At 38.4% G+C, this 12,477-nt stretch overlaps 1 pseudogene; it reads right to left on the bottom strand.

The window, feature by feature from the left end:
• The window catches only part of LOC125399872 (cytochrome P450 3A2-like), a 43,562-nt pseudogene that overhangs the window by 15,456 nt on the left and 15,629 nt on the right, over nt 1–12,477 (bottom strand).

Here is a 12,477-nt window from a genome sequence, read left to right as displayed (position 1 = left end):
CTTGTCGGGTAACCATGGATTAAAGTTAGAATTCAACAACAGTTCTACTCCCAGAAAGCCTACAAACTCATGGAAGCTGAACAGTCAACTACTGAATCACCCCTGGGTCAAGAAAGAAATTAAAGTCTTCCTTGAATTTAATGAAAATAAAGACACAACATACTCAAACCTATGGGATACTATGAAAGCAGTGGTAAGAGGAATGTTCGTAACACTAAGTGCCCAATTAAAGGAAATGGAGAAAGCACATATTGGAGACTTAACAGCACACCTGAAAGCTCTAGAAAAAACGAAGCAGATTCACCCAGGAGAAATAGAAGACTGGAAATAATCAAACTGAGGGCTGAAATCAACAAAATAGAAACACAGAAAGCAAACCAAAGAATCAATGAAACAAAAAGCTGGTTCTTGGAGAAAATCAACAAGGTCAACAAACCCCTATCCAAACTAATCAAATGGCAGGGAGAGAACACTCAAATAAATAAAATCAGAAATGAAAAGGTGACATAACCACAGACACAGAGGAAATTCAGAGAATCATTAGATCTTACTATAAAAGCCTGTATGCCACAAAATTGGGAAATATAAAAAATGGACAATTTTTTAGATAAGTGCCATATACCAAAGTTGAACCAAAACCAGGCGAACAATATAAATAGACCTGTCAGTCTTGAAGAATTAGAAGCTGTTATCAGAAATCTCCCTAACAAATAAAGCTCCAGACCAGACGGTTTCTATGCAGAATTCTAACAGAACTTCCAGGAAGAGCTAATACCTACACTCCTTAAAGTATTTCACAATATAGAAACAGAAGAGTCATTGCCAAAATCTTTTTATGAAGCTACAGTTACCCTGATACCAAAACCACACAAAGACACAACAAAGAAAGAGAATTACAGGCCAATCTCACTCATTAACATCAACGCAAAAATTCTAAATAAAATACTGGCAAACCGACTCCAAGAACACATTAGAAAATTTAGCTATTATGATCAAGTCGGCTTCATCCCAGAGATGCAGGACTGGTTCAACATATGCAAATATATCAATATAATCCATCTTATAAATAAACTGAAAGAAAAAAAACCATATGATCATTTCATTGGATGCTGAAAAACACCCCCTTATGATAAAGGTGTTGGATAGATTGGACATACAAGGATCATACCTAAATATAATAAAAGCAATATCCAGGAACCCGACAGCTAACATCAAATTGAATGGAGAGAAACTCAAAGTCATTCCACTAAAATCATGAACACGACAAGGCTGTCCACTCTCTCCATACTTTTTCAATATAGTGCTTGAAGTTCTAACAATAGTAATAAGATAACATAAGGAGATCAAGGGGATTCGAATTGGAAAGATGAAGTTAAAGTTTCGTTATTTGCAGATAATATGATAGTGTACATAAGTGACACCAAAAACTCTACCAAAGAACTCCTACAGCTGATAAACACCTTTAGTAATGTGGCAGGATACAAGATCAACTCCAAAAAATGAGTTGCCCTCCTATACACAAAGGATAAAGAAGCAGAGAGGGAAATCAGAAAAACATCACCTTTCACGATAGCCACAAATATCATCAAATATCTTGGGGTTACTCTAACCAAGGAAGTGAAAGACCTATTTGACAAGAACTTTAAGTCTTTGAAGAAAGAAATTGAGGAGGATACCAGAAAATGTAAAAACCTCCCCGGCTCTTGGATTGGGAAAATCAACATAGTAAAAATGGCAATTCTACCAAAAGCAATCTATAGATTCAATGCAATTCCCATCAAAATTCCATCAAACTTCTTCAAAGATCTTGAGAGAACAATAATCAACTTTATAGGGCAAAACAAAAAACCAATGATAGCCAAAACAATCTTATTCAATAAAGGAACTTCTGGAGGCATTACCATCCCTGACTTCAAACTCTATTACAGAGCTACAGTATTGAAAACAGCTTGGTATTGGCGTAAGAACAGAGAAGTCGACCTATGGAATTGAATAGAAGACCTGGCTATTAACCCACAAACCTATGAACACAGGATTTTTGACAAGGGAGCTAAAGGTATACAATGGAAGAAGGAAAGCATCTTTAACAAATGGTGCTGGCATAACTACATGTCAACCTGTAGAAGAATGAAAGTAGATCCATATCTATCACCATGCATAAAACTAAAGTGCAAATGGATTAAAGACATCAACATTAATCTGACCACTTTGAACCTGATTGACAAGAAAGTGGGAAGTAGTCTACAAAACATAGGCACAGTAGACCACTTCCTAAGTAGAACCCCAATAGCACAGACAATAAGAGAATCGATGAATAAATGGGACCTACTGAAACTGAGAAGCTTCTGTAAAGCAAAGGACACTGTCAGTAAGACAAAAAGGCTACCTTCGGACTGGGAGAAGATCTTCACCAACCCCTCATCAGATAAAGGTCTGATCTCCAAAATATACATAGAACTCAAGAAACTAGACACTGAAGCTCTAATTAACCCAAATAAAAAATGGATAATGAACTGAACAGACAATTCACAACAGATTAACTTCAAATACCCAAAAGACACTTAAGGTCATGGTCAACATCCTTAGCGTTCAGGGAAATACAAATCAAAACAATTTTGAGATACCATCCTACACCTCTCAGAAAAGCTAAACTTGAAAACAACAATAATAGCCTATGCCGCAGAGGATATGGAGTGAGGGAAACACACATCCATTGTTGGTGGGAATGCAAACTTGTGCAGCCACTTTGGAAATCAGTGTTGTGGTTTCTCAGGAAACTGGGAGTCAACCTCCCTCAGGACCCAGCAATTCCACTCTTGGAAATATCTCCAAGGGATGCCCTATCATACTACAAAAGCATTTGTTCAACTATGTTCAAAGCTGCACTGTTTGTAAAAGCCAGAACATGGAAGCAACCTAGGTGCCCCTCAATACAAGAGTGGTTAAAGAAAGTGTGGAACCTATACACATTAGAATTTTACTCAGGGGTAAAAAGCAATGACATCTTGAATTTTGCTTGCAAATGGAGGGAAATAGAAAACGCTTCACTGAGTGAGGTAACCCAGACCCAAAAAGAGGAATATGGTATGGACTCACTCCTAAGTGGATTCTAGCCATAGCTAAAGGTCTTTGAGCCTATAATTCGTGATCCTAGAGAAGCTAAATAAGAAGGTGAACCTGAAGAAAATCATATAGTTATCCTCCTGGATATTGCAAGTAGACAAGGTTGCCAGGCAACCTTGGATGCACGGGTGCTGGGGGTGGAAGTAAGGGGACATGATTAAAGAGAAGGGAGAGGGGGAGGTTTGGGGATTGCTTGGGGGAATGTGATGGGGGGAGGGAGGAAGGATGGATATGGGAGCAGGGAAATATATATCTCAACTAAGGGAGTCATTTTAGGGTTTGCAAGAGACTTGATTCTGGAGGGATTCCCAGGCCCAAAGAGAGGTCCCCAGATTGTTCCCTGGGCAGCAGAGCAGAGTGTGCCTGAACTGGCCTTGGCCCATAACCATGCTGATGAATATTTTGCATATCACCATAGAACCTTCATGTGGCGATGGTTGGAGATAGAGACAGAGACACATATTGGAATACTGAACTTAACTCCCTAGGTCCAAATGAGAAGCAGAAGAAGGGAGAACGTTAGCAAGGAAGGCAGTACCAGAGGGAACTTTCATGCTACATGGATGGAGATAGAGACGGAGACCCACATTTGAGCACTGGACTGAGCCCTCAAGGTCCAAATGAGGATCAGAAGAAGGGAGAACATGAAAAAATGAAGTCAGGGCCACGAGGGGTGCATTCACCCACTGATACAAGGGAACTGATCGAATGAGAGCTCACCAAGTCCATCTGGACTGGGACTGAATGAGCATGTGATCAAACTGGATTCTCTGAATGTGGCTGACATGGGGGCCGACTGAGAAGCCATTGACAATGGCACTGGGACTTGTTTCGTTTGCATGTACTGGCTTTTTGGGATCCTAGTCTGTTTGGACGCTCACCTTCCTAGACCTGAAGGGAGGGATGAGGAACTTGAACTTTCCACAGGGCAGGAAACCCTGACTGCTCTTAGGACTGGAGAGGAAGAGGAGAGGGAGTAAGGGGAATGGGAGGGTATTGGGAGAAGGGGTGGAAGTGGAAATTTTTATAAATAAATAAATAAGAAAAAAATATAATTATTATTCTTGAGCTGACCTGGTTATTTACCATGCTGACTGAATCCTGAACCAAGTGTTCACAGGAGCACTTAGGAACCTCATTAAAGCACAGACACTTAACTGACAACCAGGCAGCCCACATGGGACTGGCCTAGGATGCTGCATGTACATTGGAGTTGTTTGGTTTGGTGCTCTTGTGGAAATCTTAACATTGGGAACAGGGGCTTGATACCGCAGTGTGATTGGGGCTGTTTCTGATTATTTTACTGACATTTGGAACTCTACTTCTCATTTAGCCCAGTCCTAATACATGGGAGGTGCTTAGTCTTACTGCAATTCAATAGCCTTTGTTTTATTCACACTTCTCCTGGGAGACCTGACATTTCTTAGAAAAAAACAGAAGGAGTAGATGGAGGAATGGAAACAGAGTAGGGTGGTAGGGGAAAAGAATGGGAAGAGAGGGGAGAGAAGAAACTGGCCAGGATGCAAAATAAACAGGTAAATAAATTTATTTTTTAAAAGTGATGTTTACATTTATAGTATAACGCTTATTGTAGAATACTGCAACTAAAGCATTTGATCCAGTTTTATAATAAGAGAAGTCACCATGCTTCTTATTTTAATAAAAACACATTATTGATCAATTTACAGAGGCTAGGTTATTCTCAAAAAAGTTGAAAAGCACTGATGGAGCCAACCAGATGTGAATTGAGGTGGTCCCATGAGGACAACATAAGTTGAATTTCTCATTCTGTCACTGATGTAGTCATTTTCTTTATATCGTGTTTTGATACTGAGAAACTCAATGGATGTATGAAAGTTCATAATGATCTTTCAAGGCCAGTCAACTAAACCCTATGTTCTCCTGGGTTTTATTCATGAAGTAAACCAAAGTTTACAATGTTCTTAGGCATCACGTTCTTGAAGAACACAACTGAACTCTTTGATGGAAAATTATGCTCCAGTTATGATTGTATAGCGTGCCACAACCTTTAGAACAATGGGTTTTTCTGGTTGAAACACTGCTTTTGCTTAATTTCAAAGGGATCTGAAATAGTGTAAGAAAAATTAGAAAATCAATGTGTGATCTAATAGCAATCTTAGAAGATTGGAAAAATTCAGGATGATAATTCTTTGTAGAAACATAAAAGTTGCATTTAACATCAAATATTTTGACTTTCTTATTCTTCAAGCTCTGCCAATTAGATGGTGAGAGCATACATTCAAACCATGCATTGGGTATAATGTTGGTTGAGAAATTACTGTATACAAGACCTAAAATGAAGTCATGTTGGTTTAAGCTATTTCTGGTCTGTGTTGATTTAGAGTTAAACATACAAGTTTCACATTTTTGAACCAGATTTTCATCTATTATGTCATATTATTTTTTAAGATCTGAAAAGTTATTTTTGATTTGTTGGAACTTGGCACTCTGAGAAGATACATTTCAAGTTCGTGGACAGTCTTCTGCTCCTTACGTATGTCACCACTGCCGCTGAGATGATTCTGGAAAAGCCTTTAAGAAGAAATATACTTGCATGCTTTTCTAACTTCTACTCTTGTCTTGTGAGAATGGGCTGGTTGAACTGAGTCCTCAAGTGTTTTCAATGGTGAGTTAGGCTCATGCTATTCAGAGATGGTGGGAGAATGCCTCAAACAGAGTTATCTTCTGATCACAGGACAAGGAAGGGGAGCAAAGTTGTCATGAAGATATAGAAAAATTATATTTAAGATGACTAGAGATTCCCAGTGCATTTCTCATGTCAGGTGTGTTGTGGACTATCAAAACTAGTATCTTGCTTTGTCTGTCTAAATCCCTGTACATGCTTATGATTTAAATGCTTTAGTGAAATAGTAGTAAAATAAATGAGGTTGCATGGGGATAAAACTACACAACTGTCATAACATAAACATTCTCATTCTTCCATACATTCATGAATGAAATTGACAATGTGAAGACAAATCCTAATACACAAGTCCAGTAAATTTTAGCTATCCCTTTGCTTGAACAGGAACAAGATTTTCAGAAAAATAAAAACTCTTTGTCCAAATGCTTCATCATATTCCTTTAAAATTTTAAGTAGTATCTATGTGTTTTCCATAGAGTCATTCAAAACAAATATGTATGTATATAAAATATACATACTAATGGTATCTGTTAAAGGTTTTATTGGCTTAAAGTTTTATTAAAAGAACATGGTAGTTATTAACCATACTTTAAACCATTTACTAAAGGTTTTCAATGCACAAACTCTCCTCAAAGAACAATTTGTAGTTTGCAGAAGAAATAAGATGAGGTGATATAAAAAAGAGAAATGATATTCTTCAATACAGAGAGAACAAACAGAACCAAACTGGTGGCCATAACAACGAACCCTTGGCATAGGTGATGAAAACAGTCACAGGAGTCAAAAGTAGAGCATAATTAAATGAGGAAAGAAACTCAAGAAAAAAATACTCATTTGGGTAATGAACAATAACGTAAGGTAGGAGAGCAGAATAAAAAGGGGGAAAAGATATGTGTTTTACGGAAATATGACAACTACCTGTTTCCTGGAGCAATAACTACTCCAGAGAAGTGAGGCAAAACTGTCAAGATGCTCATTAAAGTTGGAGTTCCTCATAACCAGCAACTTTGAAAAGATTCATTTATTTTATTTTATGAATAGGAATGTTTTGACTGCACATATGCATGTATACTACTTGTGTGCAGTCTCAACAGAAGTGAAAAAAGCACATCTGTGACCTTGTAATTGTAGTTGAAAATGGTTGTGGTGCACCATGTACGGGCTGGAAACTGAACCCAGGTCCTATTCAAGAGCACCAGGTGTTCATAACTGCAGAGGCATCTCTTGAGCCCTAGCAATTGTGTTTTAAAATAATGATTCTCAACTTGGTCTCACATGCTGACTCAGCAAGGAGCTTTTAAAAGCAAAAACTGTGGGTGAATTATTTTAGGCTTTTAGCAATAACAAGGCATCATTAATTTCTGTTCTTGGTTTTGAGACCAGGTGTCATGTAGTCCACGTTGGCTTCATATTCATTAAGTGGCCAAGTAACAGTTGGACTTTTGATCTACTTTCCTCCACCTCCTCAGTGCAAGGATTACAGGACTGCACACCACAGCTACCTCATGCAGCACTGTGCATGGGAACCAGGGCTTTGTGAATGCTAGGGAAGAACTTTGCCAACTGAGAAATATCTCAGACCCCATGTATGAACTGTAAAGTTCCACGGTGCTTCTAATGAAGCCAGGCATTGACAAGACTGTCAGAGGAGGGATTCTTTGAGCTCCTAAAGAAGAGTACACCACCCAAGAAACATGAAGTCATGATCACGGCACATCTGATTACCACATGATATACCTAAACGACAATGAACATTACTGGAACTTCAAACATAATGCATATAATCTTTTCATACTGACCAGTACTAACTAGTCTAAATGCTACAGTTATACTCTATATTGATACAGAACTAAAGATCCCTGAGTACAAATAACTCATTTGACCATAAAACAAATCAGCAAAACTCAAATAAATAGACTTATTTTTCTACACAGAACCTTTATTTGAAATAATGTCTTCAATAAAACATTATTTATAAAGAAAGATTTTTCCCTCAACTGTGATTCCTTACAAGGATGGAGAGAGAAGTTCTGCAGAACTTTAGTGAGAACAAGTTTCATGTTCCTGAGAGCAAACATCATGCCAATGCAGTTCCTGGGTCCATTCCCCAAGGGCATGTATACATAAGGATTGGTGCTGCCCTTGTTCTCCTTGCTGAACCTGGAGATACACAGCAGTGACAAGTTAGCAAATAATAGAAGCATAAGAGCTACACACATGAATTTGCCTTTAGACATCTAACTAGTAATGTAGAGGTAGATTGGCAAAGGTTCATTGAACTTCTGCTTCCATGTATTTGACTCTGAGAATTGTACACTATAGGTCCTTTCCTTCCCCCTTGTCTTATAACAATTTTCATATGATAGAAAAAACAAATGCTGTCAGACAGAAAATACATCCTGTGTGCCCAATACTATAATACTGGTGTTACAGGTAAGGGGTAAGCAACCGCTGTCTGATTGGATTGGAGTGCCAATTTATAGTGGGAATTAATGACTGATACTGTAAATGTGGTTAAAATCTGATAGATAGGGTGGTCAAAGGATCTAGGAGAGAATGTACTCCTGTTGTTTTGCTAAGTGTACATGATATCAAACTGTCTTCTGAATATTCATGTTTATACAGAAAAATATTAGTGCTGCTCTTAGTCATGGTCAGAGAAGCTTCTCATTGCAGTGGAGACAGTTAACACCGAAACTCATAAGTGGTTAAAATGCTGAGAAAGAGTGATGGTGGAGTGCTCAACACTTAATGGGATATCTGTGTCATCCCCTCCAAGACTCATGAAATATCTCAGAAGAGGGGACAGAATGATATAAGAGCCAGGGAATAAAAGGGGTTCTGTGAAACACTATCTTATGGATATGACAGAGCCATTGTCCTCATGAATTTCCAGCTGCTGTGGTTGCCTACACAAGATTAGACCATGTTGATACATTCCATCAAGGATGGGTGAGGGAGTTCAAGAAACTTCACCTCAGTAAAGAGTTTTTGACAATGAATAGTTGCTGGGGGAGGGGAATAAATTCTTCAATGGTGTAGCTTTGGTGATTTGTCCATACTCCAGTAAATTACTTCTATACCTACACTTATGCAAGCAACCCAAATTAAACTCATGAGTCACAATGAAAATGTACTCATGAAAACAGGAGGAAGCCTTGATGGGGAAAAGTAAGAATTCCGTAAGTGTGGGAGGGAGAAAAGACAGAGTATTGTCAGACAGAAATGTTCAAAATACATTATATATGCATGTAACTGTCCATGAACAAAAAAGAGAGAAAACAAAATACATCTTTAAATCTGAAAGTTCATTAAGTATAATGCTGGGTTCATGCCTGAAAAATGGGGAAAAAAACATTCTGTATTTAAATTGTCAGATTTTTCCTGTCTCTCTTCCCCTCTTGTTGTTTTCTTCCCCTTCTTGCCATTCTCCTTATAAAATGCAAACACATGCAAAATCACATTTAGATCATCTTCCCATCACAGAAATCACAGCATATACATGCCATCATAGCTCAGATGGGTTCCCATTCCTGGGATCCTTGTACCTTTCATGGCGAATTCTGTCAGCTCTGGCCAGTACTGTGGGTCGTGGTGAAGAGCATAAACTGGTACATTCACTAAAGACCATTTGGGAACAAGCACACCATCAATTTCCACATCCTGTTTACAGGCTCTGTCAAGTCTAATAGCAATTGGGTATAACCTGAGTGTTTCATTCAGCACCATGTCGAGGTATTCCATCTCCATCACGTTATCATAGATGGGAGGTGCCTGGAAAGAAAGAAAGAGATTTGTTCTGGAATTTTACATTAACATTCAATAGGTCTGCATTGTACCTTTGCACTCTCAATAGCTCCAAAGCTGAGCTCAGCATTTAAAAAACACCTGGCACTTACAATCCATTTAAAATGGATTTTTGATTGTTTCATTTTATGTGTGAATGTGTTTTGTATACATGTGTATATTAACCATATGATTGTAGTGCCCTCAGAAATCAAAAGAGAGTATCAGATCCCTTGTGACTGGCATTTAGGCAGATGAGAGCTGACACATGGGTACTGGGAATCAAACCTGAATGGATCCTCTAAAAGAGCATTCATTGAGACATCTGTCCAATCTCTTACATAATGGGTACAATAACTATCACTTTGGAATGGGAAACGTCTCAATTACTAAAGTGTCTGCTATGCAAGCCTCAGGACCTGAGTTTAGATACAGGCCATTCATAAAGTCAGACACAGTGGCACACAAATACAATCCCAGTATGGTAGGGGGACAGAGAAAGTGTTTTGGTAACATAGCATAGCCAAATTAAAAAGCTCCAGGTTCAGTGAGAACATGTGACATAAAGCATGGTGGAGAGTGACTAAGAATAATGCCCATTGTAGGAATATCACCTACATACACATGAGCACACACACACATGCACACATATAAAGATACTCACATGCATTCTCTCTCTCTCTCTCTCTCTCTCACACACACACACACACACACACATACACACACACACACACACACACACACACAGAGACTCACACCATTGCACTTGATGAGAAGTTGTCTCTTTTTCCTTCTACTCCAAACATCATCCATTCACTTTATTGGGCAGAGTCATATCAATCTCTTCTTGTAGTTTCTTCTGGATATCAGGGTGAGTGGCCAGTGAATGCAGGGCAAAGACAAGTGTGCTGCTGGTGGTTTCATAGCCAGCAAAAATAAAGATAATTGACTGGGCTATGAGCTCCATGTCAGTCAGAGCTGAAAGTAAGAAAATAGTTAAGGAAAGTCAGGTCAGGGTGGACCAACACAGAAGAGATGAGGAGAAAATTAATTCAGGCTTCAGTTTCCCTATAAATAAATATGGAGAAGCCATTCATTCTGTCACCCTGGGACTGCTATCAAACTGACATCCATGTGACACAGTCAGAGATTGCTACAGCCAGGATTTCCCATTGTTTATGCTCTGTTCCTTGTCATCATTAGGTAACTTCAAGGCACATAATTTATTCAATATTTACAATTTATTTTTATTTTGATTTGTGTGTATTTGTGTGTAGGAGTGCTATGTGAGGAGAGGTGTCCATGGGTGGCAGAAGAGGGCATCTGATCCCATGGAGATGGATTTAAAAGGTTGTGAACTGTCAGGCATAGGTACTGGGAACTGAACTACAGTCCTCTGTTAGAGCTTAAGATTTTTGTTTTATTTGTGTATAAGCTCCCACTGAGAGCAGAAGATGAACTGGATCTTACAGAGCTTGAGTTACAGGCAGTTGTAAACCTTTTGGCAAGAGTGCTATGATTCTTTTCTTGGTAAATTCTTACAACTAATTAGTGTATGTCCATGATACTAAGTAAAAACTGTGCTATAAACCACAATAAGTGGGTATTTTGTAAATTAACATTTTTTTAGCTATAAAAAGTGAAACATAAGGGCCGAGGTATAGGTGGAGAGCTAGCCCAGCATGTATGAAGCCATGTGCTCCATCTCCAGCATTTTATAAACTAGGCATGGTAGCCTAGAAGTTAAAAGGTCATTTTCAGGCACACTATGACTGTGATGTCAGCCTGGGCTACATAAAACCTGGTTTCAAATGGAGAAAAAGATGTTGAAGAATTTGGAGTTAACTGAACACATGAAAGGGTTTCAAGTGGACAGTCTGGAGAAAATTTAAAAATAAAACACATGATGAGTTTGCAAGCAAACTTGGGATCCTAGAAGATCATATTGTTATATATAAGTGATTATGTGACTAGAAATAAGAAGATATGTAAGAAAGAATGACTCATTTTATATTAGCTACTGATGCACACATGTAGAATTTAACCTGGAATTGGGATACCATCATTTTGCAACCATGAAAGTAATAATCGTTTTTCTATTAAAATGTTAACCTAAAAGGGAGGCTAGAGATATGACTCAATGGGTAAGAGAACCGGCTGCACAAGTACGAGAACCCGAGTTTGAATCCCCAGTTTCCATGTAAAAAGCCAAGTGTGGTAACACATGCCTGTAAATACAAATCCATGGATCAGTGAGACATGCTGACTGCCAGACTAGCTCCACATTTCATAAGAGACCCTGTCTGGAGGAAATAAGACAGAGAGTGATTGAGCACGACACTTGTTGCCTTCCTCTGATACCCATTCACACACCTATTCATATGCACATATGCACATAAACATGCACACACACATACACATATGTCATCTGAAAAGATAAAATTTATTAATTTGGATTTAAGTGTGCAAAACAATGAAGAGAATCAGTGTGTTTGTACAAAGATTTCCTTAGATACTACTTATTCAACCCACAAAGAAAATCAAATCTTCACTATAGGTTAAGATAGAGTCCCTTACACCAGTAACTCTAAGAAAACATCAACACTGTGTGGGTACATGTCTCCTGACAGGATGTAGACTCAGTTATCTAGGCAGAGTTTCTAGTGAGTTTTTACTCTGTCTTTCTGGGAAAGACATAAACAGCACCTTGCAGACCTAAGTAACATAGACAGACGAATAAAAACTCCCATTATGACTACCCTTCATGTTTTGAATGAACTTGTGCCCACGTGCTTCTAAAACATTCCATATATATAATGGACATGTCCTTCTTTCAGTAAACTGTCAGAGGTATTCTGCTAAATAAGCTTCCCACTTATTTTCTGAGATCTGATCACTCCCTG

This window comes from Myodes glareolus, chromosome 2 (assembly GCF_982192425.1).
Source record: "Myodes glareolus chromosome 2, mMyoGla1.1, whole genome shotgun sequence".
NCBI lineage: Eukaryota > Metazoa > Chordata > Mammalia > Rodentia > Cricetidae > Myodes > Myodes glareolus.
The sequence above is the reverse complement of the archived record's forward strand: the minus strand, read 5'-3'. Positions and strand labels throughout refer to the sequence as shown.